The sequence below is a fragment of the Muntiacus reevesi genome, chromosome 18 (genome assembly GCF_963930625.1).
Source record: "Muntiacus reevesi chromosome 18, mMunRee1.1, whole genome shotgun sequence".
Taxonomy (NCBI): domain Eukaryota; kingdom Metazoa; phylum Chordata; class Mammalia; order Artiodactyla; family Cervidae; genus Muntiacus; species Muntiacus reevesi.
Genome location: NC_089266.1, coordinates 42188138 through 42209771, shown reverse-complemented (window position 1 = coordinate 42209771; position 21634 = coordinate 42188138).

The window sequence follows — 21634 nt, the reverse complement described above, 5'->3', positions numbered from 1 at the left end:
TCATCAATAAAAGTAATGAGTGGAACATCCTGGAGGGCCAGTGTGCCCAAAAAAACCAAAATATAAAAAAACAGAAACAATATTGTAACAAATTCAATACTTTTTTTAAATGGTCCACATCAAAAATAAATAAATAAGTAAAATAAACCTTAAAAAAAAATGTAATAAAAGCTAACATGTATTGTGCACCAGAACTCTTCAAAGTGCTCATTTCATCCTCACAACACGCCTCTGAGCAGATCTTATTGTTCTCACCTTTCACAGATGAGGACACCGAGGCTTAGAGTGGGGCAGTGACTTATCCAAGGTCACACAGTGGTGGGGTCAGGATTGAAACCCAGGCAGTTTGGCGGCTGAGTCGCCTTTCCTTAACTATCACATCAAAGGCCTCCTATCACCCTCTTTCATTCTCACAAGCCAATGAATGAGGTATCGTTCTCTTGTCCTTAATCAAAGACTATAAAGATCAAGGAGACCACAGTCACATGCTGGGTAAAGAAGGTACGGATATAGGTCCAGTCCTGACCTGCCCAACCCAGAAACCCTGCCTGGCCTTTTGCCCCAGCCTGCTCCCAGGACCCAGCTCTCTTTCCACAGTCCCTCCCTTGTCTGGGCAGATCCTAGTTCTCTTAAGCATTTCCTCCCCACCGGAGAGCAGGCCCCTAAAATGGGATTTCCCTTGTGGTTCTAGGGGCTAAGACTCCGCATCACCAACGCAGGGGTCTGGGGTTGGATCCCTGGTCAAGGAACTAAGATCCCACTTGGCGCAACTGAATTCACGTGCCACAACTAAAGAATCACGTTTGCCGCAACTCAGACCCAGTGCAGTCAAATAAGTAAACTAATTTAAAAAAAAAAAAAAAGATCGTTCCCCTAAAAAAGACCCTGCCAGCTGCCTGTTTAGCTTTGCTGGGTCTTGGCCACAGCCAGGGCCTCCTTTCCCACAAGCGCCTGCGGGAACTCCCACGGTCATCAAGTTGGGCCCACTCAGCACAGAACTGACATCTCTAGCCCCGCAAGGATGGCGCCTATTGGCAGGCCCCGAGGGTGGCCTGATGTTCCTGCTGGGGTGTCTTGCCACATCCCCATTTCCAATCATATTTTTAACCAGGGCTGTGGGGGCACAGGGAAGGATGTGTTTTGCTAGCGTGAGCGCAGCCCAGCCCAGCCCGTCTCAGGCACCCACCAGCTCCCTGGTATCCACCCCGGCAGATAAAGCAGGACTCTGCCCTCTCTCCCCTCTCCTAGCCTCAGAGCCTTGTGGCCTCTTTGAGCAACTCCAGGAAGGCTGCACTCGGAGAAAACACTGTTACCAGTCTAAGGGCTTGTAATGAACCAAATTATCCTGAATTAATTGGATGTTGTTAGCCGTGTGCCGCGTCGGGGAGGGGGCTGGGGAGCAGCAGCAGCAGCCAGCGAGCCTGGGGAAGGGAAAGGCGGGGGCCGGACAGCCCACAATACAAAATGCTCTCTGCACAGCTTGTGCGAGAGAAGAATCCCTTAGTGTCAGCTCTCGCCGAAATAGCCAAGGCACCCACTCTCGCCTCTTGATAGGACCTCTATTCTGAACCCAGACTCCGGCCCCCGGCTTTGAACATTGGGACTCCAGGGCATGGGTCCATGTTCCCAGGAGCCATCATACAGCCTGGATGATAAGAATGAGCCTGTACCAACCAACCCTTACCACCACCACCTCCCACCCCACCCCCGCCGCCCCAACCCCGCGAGGAGCTTCAGGGTCAAATTACAAAGGAATGCAGAGGCCCCATCTCTTGGCTGTGCATCCCACTTCCTGCCTTGGTGGGACTGGTGAGGGAGGCATCGGCCAAGCTGGGAATTGCTTATTAAGTATTTGCAGGAAAGGAAGGCGGAGGCTCTGAAGAGCACACGTGGTCTTCAGCTGGTGCACAACAGATGTGGTGCAGAGATCAGAGCACCTGCGAGAGGGACCTGAGCCCAGACGTCTTATCTTGGCTCTGCTCCCAACAGGCTGTGTGACCCTGGACAAGTTACTTCCCTCTCTGAGCCACGGTGTCTTCAACTGAGGGGTTGCTGCAATGAACAGTTAATCTCAATCCCTGGGTCTCAGCCACTGGGAGGAGGCAGGGGTCTTGCAGGTTTTGCTAAGGTCGAGGAACATTGTATGTACCCTGCACTGTCTGTTGGGGGACAGAATAGCTCTCGTGCTCACATGTACTATTGTTTTTAATTGAACATAGACTCAGTGGTTATTTATAAAATAAAAATGTGTTTTAAAACAGTCACTGAATTCATGGGAATTTGGTTCATTATTTTCTATATTTAATGATACTTTACGGGAGCTCCCTGGCAGTCCAGTGGTTAAGCCTCCACACTTCCACTGCAGGGTTCAATCCCTGGTCGGAGAACTAGGATCCCGCATGCTTCATGGCTTGGAAAAAAAAAATTTTTTTTTAAGATACTTTATCTTTTTAATTTTTTTATTGTGGTAAAATACAGAAACATATTTTATAATATGTTATAATATTTAGAACATATACCATCTTAGCCATTTATAACTATACAATTCAGTGGCAGTGAGTACATTCATACTGCTGTACAACCAACACCATCATCCATCTCCAGAACTTTTTCATTATCCCGAAATAAACTCTAGCCGTGAAACACTTAAGTCCCCACTCTTCCTCCTCTTTCAGCCCCTGGTAACCCCCCGTTGTTATTTTCTTAATCAAAAAGACACTAAAAAGGCAACCGTTCTTCTTATTTGGGATCTGTGGAATACACAGATGTTGAGAAGGAATTCTACTTCCGGAAAAGGTGAGGAGCTCTTGACCTCCAGACACCAGCCCCCTGCCTGAGCTGACATTTACTGATTTTCTAACGTCAGGAAGGAAACATCAACTTGTTAATTTTTTCCCTAGATTGAAGACGAATTTACCTTTCAATTTTTTTTTTTCTTCCTTTTCATGCAGGGTGGGAATATGGAGGTAGAATCTACAGAAAGAATTAGCAAAGATGTCAGAGAAGTGATTTCCTCTGCAGGGCGTGGAGGAGCCGAGCAGGGAACAGGAAATATTCTCTATCTTGATCTGTGGGTGGTTTGCTGATGTGGATATATGTAAAAATTCACTGAGCTGCTCAGTTAAGATATACATGCTTTGCTATATATATATATATTATATCTAGAATATATCCAGAATAGCATCATTTTAAAAAGGGAGTGATGGGTCATTTGTAGTGATGTGGATGGATCTGGAGTCTGCCATACAGAGTGAAGTCAGAAAGAAAAAAGCAAACATCATATATTAACACATATATATGAAATCTAGAAAAATGGTACCAATGAACCTATCTGCAGGGCAGAAATAGAGACACAGATGTAAAGAACGGATTTGTGGACACAGGTGGGGAAGGAGAGGATGGGACGAACTGAGAGAGAAGCACTGCCACATACACCACCGTGTGTGAAATAGACAGCTAGTGAGAAGCTGCTGAATAGCACAGGCTGCTCAGCTTGGTGCTCTGTGATGACCTAGAGGGATGGGAGGTGGGGGGGCCGGTGGGAGGGAAGCTCAGGAAGGAGGGAATATATGTGTGCTTACAGCTGATTCACCGCACTGTACAGCAGAAACGAACACAACATTGTCAGGCAATTACACTCTAACCATAAAAGAACAGGGAGTGAACCATCCATTCAAATAGGAATAAAATAACAACATCACAAGCAGAGAAGGGCGACAGACATCGCTCTCCTGCCAGGTAAGTATCTACTTTCCTTGAACAAGCGGGCCAGAATCTGCTCTATCCTGAAATAACATCAGGGAACAGATCATTTGTTTATTCATTTGTTAAAGAAAAATGGCCCTTTCTTTGAGCCAGGCCCCATGCAAGGCCCTGGAGATACAGAACTCAGTGACCTCATGGAACCGCGTCAGCTGTGGCCATTTCCCTCGTCCACTTACAAAACGCACGGTCAAGTTCTGTTTTACTTCACCTAAATAGCTCCTGCCTCAATCTCAGCTTCTTCCCTCTTCTACTTTCTCAGCAGAGGTCATCTCAAAGCCTCTCTGAGGGCGCCTTGTGAAGCTCTGGCCAGATGATCATTAGTAGGGAATAATCCTCTTTGTCAGGCAAAACAATCTCTGTTCCTTTACAGACCTATCCATCTTCAAACCCTCTAGTCAAAGCACTTTGGTTTAATACCAACAAGCTGTTTTTGCAACTTATCTGTTTATGTTTCTATGACATGGAACTTCTTGAAGACAGGCATTTGCTATATTCATCTTTGTGTCGATTCTATTTCTTCAGCACCAAATATGTGCATATAGTCCAGTGTCTGGCACATACTATGAGCTCATGAAGTTAGCTGAACACACAAGTGAATTAAAAAAGGGATAGACAGATGGAAAAGCAAAAAGCCCAGAGTGGTCAACTAAGGGTTGACAGGCTGAGGGTCACCCAGCGATGGCTGGATTGCAAATAACATTTGTCCCCAGAAGTCAGCACCCCCTCTTTCCTTGACAGGCTACAGCCACACCGTAAAACTTTCTGTCTATCCCTTTGAAGAGGTGCGTTTGATTTACACCAGCCATCAGGCAACAAAAATATGGCCTTCAAACTTTTACTGCCTTTTTATTATTCCCAGTGATGCACAGAAACATCATCCAAAACATTAGCAATTACTTTGAAGATGCAGGTTCCAAAGACTTGGGGCTGAGGGGATTTTCTAATTTGATAAGTCAGGGTATTTCTGCCAGGCAGGCCCAGGGACATCAGCAGAACTGGAGCTGAGTCAAAAGCAGAATTGATCTTTCAAGCCTCGTTCTCATTTCCATCAGCACCCCACCAGACACCTTATGCCACGGCCTGTTCCCATCCATGTATAATTTATACATTTGATTTCAGTAGATCCATCTCGGCTTCATTCACAGGCTTCTACTTTCCATGGAGAGTGATCATGTATATTTCCATAGACTGCATTTCTATTTCTGCCTGGAGAACTATTTTTTTAAAGAGTAATTCCAAACTCACTCTCATATTTATTTAGTCTTTAGAAGCAGGTGGAATGGTGTGGACTTGTGTGGTTATTTCTGTTTATGCAGGTGGGAGGCCTGTCCCAGGCCTATCGGCGAGGAGACCAACCTAATACCTCCCAATGCTGAAGAGTAGCTAGGAGAAGGCTGAAGCCACCTTGTCTGGAGTCACAGTCATGCCCACTGAACTCTGACCCCAGTGTAGCTCTCCATCAGGCGAGTTCCCAGGGCCTTCCTCAAGTAGCTTCAGTAGCATCCCCTGGAGGAAGACCAGTCCATCATCGGGAAAACGAGATGCTCTTTCCTAAACCTAAGTCCTATTGTCAGGCTCTGTTGTTCCTCCTTTCCTCCTTTTCTGCTCCACAGCCCTGTGGGGAAATCTGATCCAATTCTGGGATCCCAGAGTTTCAAGAACTACCTTGGTAGTAACTAAACCCACCCGCGCCCACCCTCCTACGCCCGCTGATCTTATACTCAAAACCTCTTCTCAAGGGACCTGTGCTTCTTGGTGCACCAGCAACTTCACCCCCGGGAGCCCAGCCACCAGCCTTCCTTCTGAACACCCTTCCTGGCTGGGCAGTGCTGGAGACTGTATCTCCAAGGTGACTGCAACCAGATCTCCCATCCCACATGTTCTTACAGCTTGACAGTTGATCATTCTCCTACTGAGAGACTATTTCCTCCTCTGGCATCTAGGCAGACTTCTGACTATGGCAGAAGTAACACTGTTGCCTCTCCCTGGTCCTCTTGGAACTCTCACTCTTGGAACCCAGCTGCCATGCTGTGAGGAAACCCAGACCACATGGAGAGGCAACGTTGTAGGTGCCTGGGTAAGAGCACCCGCCGGAGATCCTAGCCAACAGCCAGCATCAATGCCAGTCAGGAGAGTGAGAAAGCCTTTGAAATGACTCCCGATCCTGCTACTATCTGACTGTAGTTGTCCAAGGGATCCTGAGGGAAAACCACCTTTCCAAATCTACTTCATCTATAGAACCATGAGACCTAATAATAAAATGACTGTTGTTTTAAGCCACTGCTTTGGGGGATGATTCATTTTGCAGCAATAAACAGCTGAAACAGGGACTTCCCTAGTGGTCCAGCAGTTAAGAAAAGCCTTGCAATACAGACGATGCAGGTGTGATCCCTGGTTGTGGATCCCACATGCCAGGGAGCAAGTAAGCTGATGCACAATTAGAGAGTCCACGTGCCACCAAGAAGGATCCCAAGTGCCACAACTAGGACCCAACGCAGACAAAGAAATAAATTTTTTAAAAAAGATAACTGAAACAGACACGGTTAGCAGAGGAAGTAAAGACAAAAGTGGGCCTCTGGCAGCACTTCCACCGCCCCGGTTAAAAGACACCCAAGATTTATACAAAATTACACGTAAATGAGTGCTGACAGCCTTGGGTGCTCCCTCCCTCAGCAGACATTTGGGAAGAAAGAAGGGGGTGGAGGGAGAAAGAGAGACAATATTTATTGAGTACCTGCCATATACTAGGTAGGTGTCTTCTTACTCATCACAGCTGAAAAAAACTGATGTCCAGAGAAGTTAAGTGACTTGACCAAGGCCACACTGCTAGTAAGTGTGCTGCTTGTGAACTGAGGCTTCTGTAAGTAGCCTTATGGCCTGAGACACATATGGAGGAAAGAGGTGCTTCATAAATGTTAGTGGAAGGAGTGAATGAATGAATGAATGCATTCCATCTGCCTTCTCTATGCAGCCTTTATCTTCCCTGGTGGCTCAGAGTGCAAGTTGAACATCTTATGGGATAACGTCACTGATTTGGTTTTTTCCAGGGAAGGAAAGAGAACGTAAGGAGTGGGCTGAGCCCAGGACCCCACGGCTGGCTGGTGCCCGGGGGACAGGCTGGCCATCCTGCCAGATGGGGGTCGCCATCCTGTCCTCCCCTGGTCTCCGCCCTCTTGAAGGTGCCCGGGGCCCCAGCGGTTCTTCAGGCCCACCTCAGCGCCATCCCGACTGCGTGCAGTCTCTGGTGTCAGGCCTTGGGGCAGAATCCATGCCACGGTGGTCGTGACCACAGAAAGGCAGCCAGGCTGGCCCAGCGGGTTTCTCTTTGTACTCTGGTCCTCCCCAAGCACAACTAGGAGCAGGAATCATTTTCTCCTTTGCCATAGGCGTCTTTTTAAAAATTATTCACTTATGTATGTATGTATTTGGCTGTGTTGAGTCTTAGTTGCGGCAAGCAGGATCTTTCCTTGTGGTGCGCAGGCTTCTCTAGTTCCAGCAGGAGGGCTTTTCTCTCTCAGTAGCTGCGGCCCGTGGGCTTAGTGGCCCGGCTGCACATGGAATCTTAGCTCCCTGACCAGGGATTGAACCTGAGTCCCTTCCATTGGAAGGCGGATTCTTAACCTTAGCCCACCAGGGAAGCCCTGCCATAGGCATTTGCGGAGGACCACAGGCCCTGCAGCTGCACTGCCCTTTTCTTGCTTTTTTTTTTTTTTTTTACCACAAAGTACCAAATTTTTCCAGGAAAGAGGGGGAAAAAAAGCAAGTGTGTGTGGGGGGGGTACTTACACTGAGCACCTACCATGCCCCAGGCACTATATAATGTGCATTCATCATCTAATCTTCATAATAATGCTATGAATAGTTAATCAACTATGCTTCCATTGAAAAAAATAACACTATGAGGTACATATTACTATCCCTGTTTTACAGATGAGGCTCAGAGAGCTTAAATAACTTAGCCAAAGTCACACAGTTACTACAGTTTAGAACTGGATTTCAAGCCCAGCCAAGCTGGTATAGCTTTAAAGCCAGGGCTCTTTTCCTCCTTCCCAGGAACTAGAATCCTCTTACCCATGAAGCACCTGAGAGCAGGTACAGGACCAGGAGAAAACCTTATCTGCATCCCCCAAATATCATCCGTGAAGCTGGGGCAATACATACTGGCAAAACCAGAGGCAACTTACTCAGTAACATGTATCTGAGTCGCTTCGGTGGTTCTTGGCTTCTGTCTGTAAGACCATAGGACTTAAGATACTCAGCTCTGGCCTGATCTCATTCGTGAATCAGCTGCCCACCACAGCCCTGCCTCCCAGAGCTCAGACCAAGCCAGATGAGGAGAGCATACTTTTTTCCACGCATTTCACCTCGCCCACCACTTAATTCCATTTCTGCTGAATCCTATGGGAGTGCTGTGCTTCAGCACCTAAGCTCTGGAGCTATACTGGTTGGGTTCAAATCCTGCTTCTTAACACCAACAGGACCTCTAACAAGTGACCCATCCTGTCCTTGGCTCAGTTTCTCCATTTGTAAAATCGGGTTTATGAGAAAACCTACTACGTAGGGTTATGAGGATTCAGTGACTCAGTATGTGGAAAGGTTCGTAAATGATAAGTTGGCTATTGATGCTATTTCTGGTTTGATTTAAGCACTGCCTAACCCATATCCTGCAACCCATAAAGAACCCCTTCGAGTATGCCCCTCTAGAGACCAGACTAAACTACCCAGCCAGCCCCCTCACCTCACCTATTGCCCCTCGGAGAACCAGGCAGGGATTGGCCAGGAAACCTTTCTACATCAAGGAGGATGCTCTTAGAAGTGGGCTGGGTGTGGCCTTAATCACTTACCGCCCAGCTCCTCCCCTGATTCCCGTCCTGTAGCTCAAGCAGGTTCACTACGTTCAGGCCTCACCTGAACCTTCAGATCATTTCCTCAAACTGCCTGTGCCTGGCCTGGAGGTGATGCCTCACACAGAGAGGAGGAGAGGCAGCTGCTCGTCACCTCCCCTCCTCCCCACATTAGGATGTGAATCACCTCAGGAGATGGGACTAGACAGCCAGAGGGTGAACGGCTGACCTCATGGTTCAGGTCACTAGGTTCCAGGCATCCCAAAATGCCACTGACATTTTCTTTCCCTCTGATGAGTTGATGCCAGCCCTCCAGTGACAGGGACCACACCCCTATTCCCTAGTCCAGCTGCAGAACCAGCCTGGCAAGTCAAGGGACTCTAGACTCCAAATGGCACAGGTCAGAGTGGACTATGTATGTCGGTGATTTTCTCCCATCTGTACACTGACCAGTGATAGCAAAGTCAAGTTGAAGCCAGGTCAGCGCAAGTTGCAGAAGCAGAAAGCTAATTCTATACACCTCTCTCCTTCAACTCACCCATCCTGAGTGCACCAAGGTAACTCCATCCATTCATCCACCCATCAACACTATTCTCTGCCTGCTTCAGTGTACAGCAGTGCACATCTGTTCCCTGGTCCCTTCTGTCAGCAGACTTACTTGTTCCTCTATCAGAACTTTTTATTTATTTAATTTTTGGCTATGGTGGGGCTTCTTTGCTGCACACAGGCTCTCTTTAGTTGTGGCAAGCAGGGGCTACTATCTGTTGCAGTGGGCAGGCTTCTCATTGCCGGGGTTTCTCTTATTGGAGAGTATAGGCTCTAGTCAAAGGGCTTCAGTACTTGCATCACGTTATGGATCATGGGCTCTAGAGTGCAGGCTCAGTAGATGTGGCCCACGGGCTTAGTTGCTTCATGGCCTGTGGGGTCTCCCAGGACCAGCAGTCTAACCAGTGTCCCTTACATTGCAAAGCGGATTCTTAATCATTGGACCACCAGGGAAGCCCAGAACTTTTTAAAAAGACATTGGTTGAGCTCCTGACTTGTAGCTGGTCAGATATTGGTCAGGTACTCTTTCATTTATTCCTCACAAATACCCTGGAAGTTAGATCTGTTATTAAACCCATTTCCCTAGTGGCTCAGTTGGTAAAGAATCTGCATGCAATGCAGGAGACCCAGGTTCAATCCCTAAGTCAGGAAGATCCCTTGGAGAAGGAAATGGCAAACCACTCCAGTATTCTTGCCTGGAGAATTCCATGGACAGAGGAGTGGGTCAGGCTACAGTCCATGGGATTGCAAAGAGTCAGACATGACTGTGCGACTTAAAAAAAAAAAAAAAAAAAAGATAAGAAAACCGGCTCAGAATGGTAAAGAAACTTGCATGGATGTCACATCCGGTGAAGACTTGAGCCAGGGTCTGAATGAGGTCTTGCCAACTGTAGAGTCCAGTTTGTTACTGCTACACCACCTTGCTCCCTCTGACTCTGGCCTGTGACAGTGACTTTGACCTCTCTGCAGGCTCATCTTCACACTGATTCTGCCCTCTCTACTATTCAAGTCAGAGGTTATTGCCACAGAGGCATCCCCCGCAAACACAGGCAGGCACCTCTTTGCTACTCCTACTGCATGACCTCACTTTCCCAATTCTGAGCTAAGCAGCTTAAGATCTTCAGTCTTGCGAGCAGGGAGTTATTGCTGTTGTTTCGATGTTTATTTATCTATTTGGCTGCACCTGGTCTTAGTTGCGGCATGCGGGCTCTTTAGTTGCAGCATGCGACTCAGCTATGGCATGTGGGATCCAGCTCCCTGACCAGGGATCATATCAGACCTGCATTAGGAGTGCAGAGACTTAGGCATTGGACCACCAGGAAAGTCCCTCTTTAGTCAATTTTTAATGTCAAGAGGTCTGGGTTCCCAAGACACTCTTTCAGACACATTGATTGACTGATATTGCAAGAAATACCAAAGTTAAAGACTTAGAGTAGCCCCACCAATAGCTGGATTCAAAATCCACCACCCTGGTACCAGGATCCGAGCACCCAGCCTGGTCACATAAAGTCAGTATGCAAGGAAAGCATAAGCAGTGTTTTCCAAAGCATGATCTAGGGAACCCTCCCCACCAAGAGATGCTACAAGAGAATTTCCCCAGTCAAACATTTTATACCCTAATCCCTGCCTAAAGGTTTGCTCTACTCTTCAGTAAATTATAAGTTTGAGCAATTTTTCAGTAAAGAGATTTCCCTTTATCAGCTTTTCTTCAATTTATATAATCCCAGAATGCTTTCATCTTTTTTTAGGTTCTATGAATCAATGTCCAGTGGAATGAGCTTTGGGAATTGATGGTCTGGTACCTCCACCCTCATCTGAATCAGACCAGGTTCAGCTGCAGATTACCAGCCTTCCAGCTATAACCGCCCACACCACAGGCAGGGCCAGTGAGGCAGGGCATGTGGTCTCGGCCCGTGGAGCAGAGTTCACACCCCGGCAGCTGGCAGGACCCTCCAACCCCCTCTCTGACCCCTGGATTCTGGGGCCTGCTGCCAGCCCAGCCCAGAGTTGATCTCCTGTGACTTGATCCCTCGATTCAGGCACTTCTGCACTCCTGGCTCCTGGTGCCAGCGCTATCACAAGAGCTCCGGCTGTCTGCATGCCTGCTCCCTCCCAGAAAGTGCATGCTAGAGAGAGAGCCCCAGGGGGGCCAAGCCCGGCTGCAAGGGGCGCACTTCCTAAGGCAGCACTTGAGCAGAGCCACATGCTGGGGAGTTGGCCTCGGTTGGAGCAGAGGCATCCAACAGCTTGCAAGGCGAAGACACAAACAGCTCCCAAGCACAAAACGCCTTCACAAATGCTCAGCGTGCGAAAGAGCCCACCTGTCTCTCCACCACCCCACCCACCAGGTAACACCCGCACCAGCGGCAGCAGCAGCAGCCACTTCCACCCCCGCCCCAACAGCCCAAGTCATATGAAGGCTGCCAGCCTTTGCCTGTCAGCTCCTAAGAACAGGGCCGACATCACTGATACATTCCATCCATCTCAAAACCCAGGACAAGAGATCAAGCAATAGTAACCTCTACAGGAGTCCCAGTACAGAGTGGGGCGGGGGTGTGGGGTGTATGAAATCAATAGTTATCTGCTTCCTCCTGAAATGTGCTTCTTCAAGCCAGGCATTCTCTTTTTCTTTTTCTTTTATTCATTTATTTTTTAACTTTTAATTTTGAATTGGGGTATAGCCAGTTAGGGCTTTCCTGGTAGCTCAACTGGTAAGGAATCCACCTGCAATGCAAGAGATCCTGGGTTCGATCCTTGGGTCGGGAAGATCCCTGGAGGAGGGCATGGCAACCCATTCCAGTATTCCTGGCTGGAGAATCCCCATGGACAGAGGAATGGTGAGCTATAACCCAAGGAGTTGCCAACAGTCAGACACGACTGAACGATTAAGCACAGCACAGAGCCAATTAACAATGGTGTGATGGTTTCAGGTGAATAGCAAAGGGACTCAGCCATACATACACATGTATACATTCTTCTCCAAACTTCCCTCTCATCCAGGCTCAGGCAACCTCTTTTTAAAGGACTTAGACTAATAATGTCCATGTCTACAGACCCTGCGGGCACACAAGCATCTAAAACAATAGCCAGCCCAAGGTTTTGTAGAATGGGTCCTCCTGCATGTGTGCTGGCTGATGGGTACATGTGACTACGTACGAAGGGAACTGGAAACCCAGGAAGAAGCCAAAATGGAAGGAAGGGTGCTGTCAGACAGCACCGCCTAAAAAAGTGCATGTTTTCCATGATTGATAATTAACCTTGGCATCAACAACTGCTTGCCTTTCCTGTCTCAACCCCACCTCAACATAGGTTCCCCCCACCCCCGCCCACTATGAAATTTACAGCCCCTCTCTTGGAAGGCTACCCTCTGCAGTAAGCATAGGATGGAAACAATAACTAGAGGGCAAAGCAATTAACCATTTCCCCAGGCTGAAGTTCCAGCCTCTTATTGCCTTGATAATTTACTCTGTAAAGTGGCAGGCACCTTGGCTCAGAGCCAGTTTCCAAATCTATTTAAAAGTCCCTGAATTCTGCTGAGTCTGATTTTACTCTATGAACAGGACCAAAAGCAGTAAGGTCTTCAACACCTCATTGTTTGGTGCAAAATATCACCCATGATGCTTATTGAAAAGCCTATAATTATAATACAACTTGGTTTTCCTGCAAAGCTTCCATTTCCTGGTGTACTAGGAGACAGAATTAGCGGTTGTATTGTTTTAGTGAATCTTTGGAGCAGCAGACGAAAATTATATCACTAAGTGTCATCCCTTCTCCAACCAGATCTTCCTATTTCTACAAAGATCTCAGGGCTTTCAGCATCATGGTTCTCGTGGAAAAGTCATGGAAGTTTCAAGCTTTCAGGGAAAGTACAAGAATAGGGAATGCCAAGACCAAAAGAAGCCAAAATTATATCACAATCTGTCCAATTCTGAACCTATGATCTCATCATCTACTCTGACCTCTGCTTGCCCCCAACTACACTTCCTCTTCTCTCCTATTCAGTGAATGGTTCCACCATCCACCACTGGCTCAGGTCACAAAAGTGGGGATCACCTGAGTCTTGTCTATTTCCCTCACCACCACCCTCATCCCATGTGAAACCAGCCCCCTATGTCCTGTCAGGGCCATTCATCCTTCTCCAGCCTCACCAGTTCCTCTATTGTTCAGACCACTATCTCTCCTCTGATTTAACAACAGGCCCCTAAGTGGCCTCTCTGCCTCCAGCCTTGCTCCCGTCTATCTATTCTATCTACAATCAGAATGAGTTTGCAGGAAAAAAACAAAACAAAACAAAAAAAAACAAAATAAGATCATGTCACTGCTCTGTTTAAAGCTCCTCAGACATGACCTTGCCTTCTCCAGAACAGAATCCTAACCCCAACCTTGGCACCCAATGCCCTTCTTGTTGGTGCCCCACTCCGTCTCACCAGTTTCTTTTCTTGCCATTCCCTTTCTTAGCAGATATTGAAGGCTTGTAGTTCCCAGAACACGCCATGCCTTCTCATGTCTCCAGCCTTTGTGCATACTATTTCCACATTCTGGAATAATTTTCCATCTACCTCCTGGCCAAGTCTTATTCATTCTCTAAGACTTAACATATGCATGCCTTCCTCTGGAAACTTTCTGGAAAGGGAAAAAAAGCCCATCTTGCCAAGTGCTCTTTTTATCTTAGTCTTATCCTTCTGATATGCAGCAGAGAGCAATGAAGATCTGAGCTACAGCTGCCCACAGCACCTGAGGGACTACCTAGCCAGCATCCATTCACCCCTCTCTCTTTCCTATCAGAGCCCAGGTTTGTTCTCACATCCACTCTGCTCCAAGTAGCTCCATGCCTCAGGGAAAGCTGACCACGGGCCCTGACCAAGAGTGGACCTGACTGATCCAAGGTAATTCCATTTCCCTTTACAATAATTGGCTCAAGGATGTCATGTGACCCAGTTCCGGCCAATGAAATGTGCTGTTTCTTGAGAGAAACACCAGAAAGATAGGAGGAGATGGTCTCATTTCTTCTTCCACATTAGGGATTCTCAAACTTTAAAAAAAAATTTTGGGTTCCAAGATCCCTTTGGCAGTCAGGTGAATTTTTTGGACCCCTTTTCAGAATAATGTTTTTAAATATATAAATATATAAAATAAATCACATGCAAACAATTATAATGTAACATTATTAAAACATTAAAACAATATTTATGATATAATATATGTGAATTTTTAATATATTCAATATCAAGATCTAGTGATGGGTCTGATAGCTACTCTAACTTCACAGTGGGGTTAAGATAAATAACATTTCACATTATATTCACAATTATGTGTGAAAATACATGTGATTTCTATTAATGGCAAAGCCACAGTACACTATGCTACCATAGTTTGTTGCCTACACTCATAACTGAAGAAAACAACACATTTCAGTTAGAAGTTAGTGATGTGATTCTTTTTCCCACTCAGGTTCATGGCTCCCTGAGTTTGCCCATAGAGCCCAGTCAATAGCCCCTGCTCTGAACTTTGTACTCTCATTGCGATGGCTGGAACCGCTGCAGCCATCTTGCTAACAACCTAAAGGTGGACCAATGTGGAGAATGGCATGGCAGAGAGATAATAGCTTGGGTCCATGATGCTGATCCTGAGCCTCTAAACCAACCAATTCCAAAGCCCATGGACTTCAGTTATGAAAAATAAAATTATTTGTTTATGTCCATTTGACCTTGGATTTCTGTCACTTCAGCTAATTTACAGGAAAGAAGTAATGTAACTTTTATACATCAGAGTCAGTGTCACAGGACAGCACAGATGGGGCATCTACATTGAGCCCCCCGTCAAAGCAGGAAGCCCTGCTCCTGACTAAAAGCAATTTAAAGTGCCCACGCTTGGGCCTTCCCTGGTCGTCCAAAGGTTAAGAATCTGCCTTCCAATGCAGAGGACAGGGATTCGATCCCTGGTTGGGGAACTAAGACCCCGAAAGCGGTGGGGCAACTAAGCCCTGGTGCTACAACTAGAGAAGAGCCCATGTGCTGTAACCAAGAGCTGCTGCACCACAATGAAGACCCAGCACAGCCATAAATAAACTAATTAATTAAATGAAAATAAACTGCCCCTGCTGTGTTCACAGCACTGGAGAATACTGATCACAGAGATGATGTAAGCACTGAGCCCTGGGGTACAGAAGCTGGAGAAACACCTGTCCCATTGCACCATTTTACAAAGCATGTTGGATGGAGGTGTAACCTTGCGTGGGAACCAAGTGACGATAACTCTTTTCATAACCCCTTTGCTGTGAGCACACCAAGAAATAACAAAGGTTCTGAATTGAAAAGCTGACACTCCATCATCAAGAACATGGGGCAAGAATATAGGTTGAATGCATGAGACAAGCAGGTTGGATGCATGAGACAAGTGCTTGGGGCTGGTGCACTGGGAAGACCCAGAGGGATCGGGTGGAGAGGGAGATGGGAGAGGGGATTGGGATGGGGAATACAAGTAAATCCATGGCTGATTCACGTCAATGTATGGCAAAAACCACTACAATATTGTAAAGTAATTAGCCTCCAATTAATAAAAATAAATGGAAAAAAAAAAAAAAAAGAACATGGGGCAAGAATAATGTGGGACACACCAAAGAGCAAGACTCCTTGAACTATAGTCCCCATTTCCTCCTCCAGGGGATCTTCCCAACCCAGGAATCGAACCCACATCTCTTGCATTCCCTGCATTGACAGGTGGATTCTTTACCACTGTGCCACCTGGGATTCCCATTGTCCCCAGAGAAGAACATCAAAGTGAGGGTACATCAGAAACACCTGGAACTTGGCGTCTGACACTGCAGGAACAGGTAGCAGGACAATATCCCCCGAAGCTCTGAGGATAGTTCAGTTCGGTAGGTTGGCAAGGGCCCTGAAAATTTGCATTTCCAAAATGCTTGGGGTTATGCTGGAGCTGCTGATGCAGGGCTGGAAGCACTGGCTTGGAGGATCTACAGCTACCCAGAACGACCCCTTCAGCCACATAGCTAATAATATCTCACAGGAAAGCAGAACTGGCTTTAAAAGTTCATCTGGTGTTAGTATGCTGAGCAATTGATCTAGTTCTCTTAACCAAATGTGGTTTGAGCCAGAAGTGTGATCTGCCACTCTCCTTGGCAGGGGAGTGACAGAGCCAGCTTGTATTGGTTCACAAGAGCCAATTGTTAAATTTTCAGGAATTTTGCAAGCTGGTTATTAAATACAGCCATTATTAAAAACTAAATTATAGGGGACTTCCCTAGCAGTTCAGCGGTTAGGACTCTGCACTCCCACTCCAGGGGGCACTGATTTGATTCCTGGTTGGGGAACTAAGATCCTGCATACCACGAGCTGTGGCCAAAAAAAATTTTTTTAATTATATATATTGATAGTGAAACAAATTACATAAAAACAAAGGTGACATATACTCGAAACTCACCACTTTATAATTATTTTACTACATTTTATAAGCACCTATGCTCTTGAGGTTACTCCTGTCTCTTGAGTCTGTTTGGTGGAAATATTATATGTAATGTTTTCCTATCTTGCATCCCTTCCCATTCATGACTTAACATTGGTAAATTGAAATCAGCCATGGTAGGAGGATTTATACCATGGAAATTGTTGATTGTATAGGCAAGAATATGATGGAGAAAATGTTAATAATGCAGATTCAATTTAAACCCATGTTGTATTTATAATTGTGACATTGTGATGAGTAAAAAAAGTTGAGGACATACCCTCCCAGCATTCAAAAACTACTACCTGATTCAGCAAAGAAGTCTCTATATCACTGATGAACAGATGAAGTTCTGTTATATGTCTTTGTTGTTTCTCTTTTGTCTTACTCCTTAACATAAGTGAAAATATCAACCAACATTCATAGTGGAATTATACTCACTTGTTTAGAGACATGAGTGCCTTCTTTGCTGAACTGGATAATAACCAAGCATTTATACATAGCCTGATTTTGTCAAATCACGATTGAATTGCAACCATAGTTGGACTATGGACTATGGATACAAGAGTTCAATAAAGGTCAATAAAAGCATTGTGAGATTCAACGGACTATATGGAATTTACAAAGAAGCATTGCATATTTTATTATTTATGAATAGTGTGCTACATACCCTTTCTAGCAATAAAATTTTAGAATAAACTTATACATCAAGAATACTAAATTATACCAAATTTATAAGAAGCATATATATTTTTCTTCTGGAGAGCCAGTTTTAAAATATGTACTAGCACCACCTTTGAATCACCTTTGTATCCTGAATGGGGTGGGCCTAGCTCATTATTAGAACTGTGAGGGACTTCCCTGGTGGTTCAGTGGTTAAGACTCCATGCTTCCACTGCAGGGGTCGCAGATTTGATCCCTGGTGGGGGAACTAAGATCCCACATGCCACTCAGTATTGGAAACAAAAAAAAGCAAATGACTGTGATTGCACCCCCCAGAATGTCAAAACTGGGTGAACCTCTCCCTGGCAGAATTTTGTCTTACCAGGCTTATTTCTTTTGAACGTGCTGCCTGCAACAAAGCATCTTTCACACTTGCTGAAGTTGTCCTGGAGTGGGACACTGACTCTTTCATCCTCCTATGTGTAGCCTGGTGCACGTCCCTAGGCAGGGAGGTGCAAGGAAAGTAATAAAGCTTGCATAACCAGGGCCTCACCGAGCCTCCCAATAGTTCACAGCCTGGCTCTCTTTTCCTACAAGTTTACCATGACCTGAAAAGCACACAACTCCCTGGAAATTCTCTCTTTAAGAAACAGGAACAGGGGGCTTCCCTGGTGGTCTAGGGGCTAAGACTCTGTACTCCCAAAGCAGGGGGCCCAGGGTTTTTACAGGAAACTAGATCCTAACTGCCTCACCTAAGAGTTCAAATGCCACAGCTAAAGATCACACCGCAACTAAGACCCAGCGCAGTCAAATAATTTTTTTTTTTAAGGCATGGAGAAAGGACTTCCCTTCTTCATCAAAGGTGTAGAGCGGTGGGGCAGTACATGCCACAGACTGAGGGAGCTCTAGGCAACACGATGCCCTGATCTGGGGGAGCAGAGGGTCTTTCCAGGAAGCTGCAGGTGGTGTAAGACTGGACTTATTCATAAACACCCTCAAGGACTCCCAGATACACCAGCGAGGAGAGGCCCAGTTCTGCAGTTATCTGGGTGGGGCTACCCAGAAGTAACCTTCAGGCTTAATGATTTATGAGATCTCATTTGTACCTCATTTGCCAAGCTTCATTGTGCAGATGAGAAAGCCCATCTCAGGAGGGAGATGACTCAACCAGAAAGGTCACATAGGGAGTCGGAGTCCAGTGCTATGGATATATCTCTGACTGTTTCATCCAGTCTCAGCTCTAGGCAAGATTCTACCTTTAAATAAGCAGGGAAAGAAAGCGTCAGCTCCTTGCGTAGAAACACACAGAGCCAGCTGGCATGTCTGTGAATCAGCATTTGTGCTTCTCCCAGATCATTTACAGATTCTGGGGAGGAAAGTGTGGAGGGAAAGTGCTCCAGAAGCACTTGCCCACAGTTTTTACACAATGGCTAAGCTGTCCCCCCATGACACATTGCCCACCTATTTCATCTGTCTCTGTCTCATTCCCAACTACACGCAAGTTCCTGTCTCAGGGAACATGATATACATGGCCTTTGGGGCCAGAAACAGGTTCAAACACTATCACAGTGTCAAATACTGTGACACTGGGCAAGTCTATTAAATGGAAAAAGAAAAGGAACAAAATGTTACTGAATGCCTTAATAAATTAGCATCATTTTAGTTGTAACAAACCCAACTCAAACAGGTTTAAAATTTTTTTTTTTTAAGGAATTTATCAGTAAAGCAAGCAAATGACTCTGGACCAGATCAAGTGGGCTTCAGGTGTAGCTTGACCCAGGGGAATAATATCTTCAGAACCCATTTTCACTCTCTCCATCTCTGTGTGCATGCATGCTAAGTCTCTTCAGTCGTGCCCAACTCTTTGTGACCCATGGACTGTAGCCTGCTAGGCTCCTCTGTCTGTGGGATTCTCCAGGCAAAGATACTGGAGTGGGTTACCATTTCCTCCTCTAGGGGATCTTCCTGAACCAGGGATGAAACCCACATCTCTTACATTTCCTGCATTGAGGGTTCTTTACCACTAGCACCACCCGGAAAGCCTTCTCCACATTCTCTTATTGGCTCTATTATCAAATGGACTCTCCAATCAAAGGAAGAAGAGGTATGACTACCCATACTCCAATCATACACAAGGTCAGGCTCTGGGCCTAGCAATAAGGAAAATAATTCTCTTCTCAGTAATGCCCAGAGAAATCCTAGGATCACTTTAATTGGACCAATCAGAGTCACACGGTATAGTCTTGAACCATTTACTGTGGTTAGGTAAATTCAGAGCACTGATTGGCCATGCTTGAGTCACATGCTCCTTCCCTGGAGTGAGAAGTAAATCCTGGCACAGAGCACGTGACCTACAAATGCATTAGGGAGTAGAGTTCCCCCCAAAGACGTAAAAGGGTAGTCCTTGGTGGCTCAGATGGTAAAGAATCTGCCTGCACTGCAGGAGACCCAGTTTCGATCCCTGGGTTGGGAAGATCCCCTGGAGAAGGGAATAGCTACCCACTCCAGGATTTTTGCCTGGAGAATTCCATGGACAGAGGAGCCTGGCAGGTTCCTCTGTCCATGGGGTCACAAAGAGTCAGACACAACTGAACAAGTAACACTTTCACTAACATTTTACTAAAAGAAATGAAAATGGATTCTGGGTAGCCCCAAAAGACCTCAGATACCTGCTGAACCTACATCTGCCAGGCTCTTGGTTCATTATTTTCATTAAACTCTCATAACAATGTAATTTAATCTTTCAGAACTACAGTTTCCTCTTTTAAAATGAGAATAATGATACTTAATAGGAAGAATAGCTACCACTTATTTAGAACTTACTGTACCAGACACTGGGCACAGTGCTTTCATGTATTCCAACTCATTTAATTATTTATGTCGTAAGATTGCTGTTGAACGTAAATTGAAACAGATGACATGAAAGGTCCCAGGCATAGTACCTGGTATATAATAGGTGATAAATCTTTAAATGTATTTTATTTGTATCTGCCTCTCATCTACTATAGTATTAAGCCTCTAACAGGTGCTGGTTTTAAAGGCTGAATTAATTAATGAAAGCATGAATTATTTCTGCTTTTAATTACTTATATTCTACCTAGTTGTACAAAGGATTTGCTATAACGAACAGGATATCCATTCGGCAACACAGTGCAATTTAGATAGGAAAACAAAAATGAGATAAAGGAAATATGTAAATTAGAATAGAATAACAAGCTAGGTGGAAAAATGAAATGCATTCACAGAGATTGGGGAATTACTTTGTGAATTTGGCTCTGAGCTTCCTGGCCAACAAAGAGAAAAAGGAAACCCCATTCATTACAGTTCTACTATTCAAGAGTGCAGGGGAGGAAATATCCTTCCTCAAGGAAGAGAATTTAATAATGCATTGGCTTTTGAGGCACAGGAATTATTGCTGGGGGTGGCGCAGATACCTCTAGATCCTATATTGGGAAAGAACTGCAGCATCTCTAGCACAGAAAGTAATTGGCGAGGTAGCACTTTGTCTTTTGTGAGGCAAATACCTGAGGTACTTTTTAAATTATTATCTATTTATTTGGCTGCACCAGGTCTTAGTTACGGCATGTGGAATCTAGTTTCCTGACCAGGGATGGAACCCAGGCCCCCTGCATTGGGAGGGTGGAGTCTTAGCCCCTAGATCACCAGAGAAGTCCCCCTGAGATACTTTTGATAACAGGATGAGGTGCCTCTGTGGAACACTGGTAAGAACTCAATTTCTTGAGGCACAAATCCTCCCCCAGCCTTAGGAAGGACTCCCTCTGACAGAGCCCACACTCAGAGGGGAAGTAGGAGCCTTGTCCCTTGGAAGAGGCTGACCCTGAGGGCCTGAGCTGCCTTCTCAAGGAAAAACCTAGGAGATGATCTCCAGGAGGCCCAGGAAGGAGAAACCCAAGGATTCTCACCTAGCCCCTCCCTGAGGCAGGACACCTCCTCTTGACTCTGAATCTCCAGCCTATAGTCCCGAAAGAGTTAATTTGCAGTGACCCAAATCTGCAGTCCCATTTTGGGCAAGCTGAAAATTACTTTTTAATCCTGGCTTTCAAGGCTTGCCCGGGGAGCCATCTGCTCTGCCCTCCCCCACCTCGGGCACATGGGATTACTCCCACCTGCCCCGCCTAACTTGCTTCTGTGGGGACTAATTCCACTCCTGCCCATCCAGAGAATAATAATTTGGAGGATGACGGTTTCATGTGTGGGGTGGGAAGAAATCCTAGATTTTTAAAACAACCAAAAAAATTAAGGTTTTCAGATTAAATAGAAAAAGTCAGAATCCATAAACGATTTGTAGGTCTAGGATAATCAGACATCCCAGCCTCAGTGACACAAGGCCATCT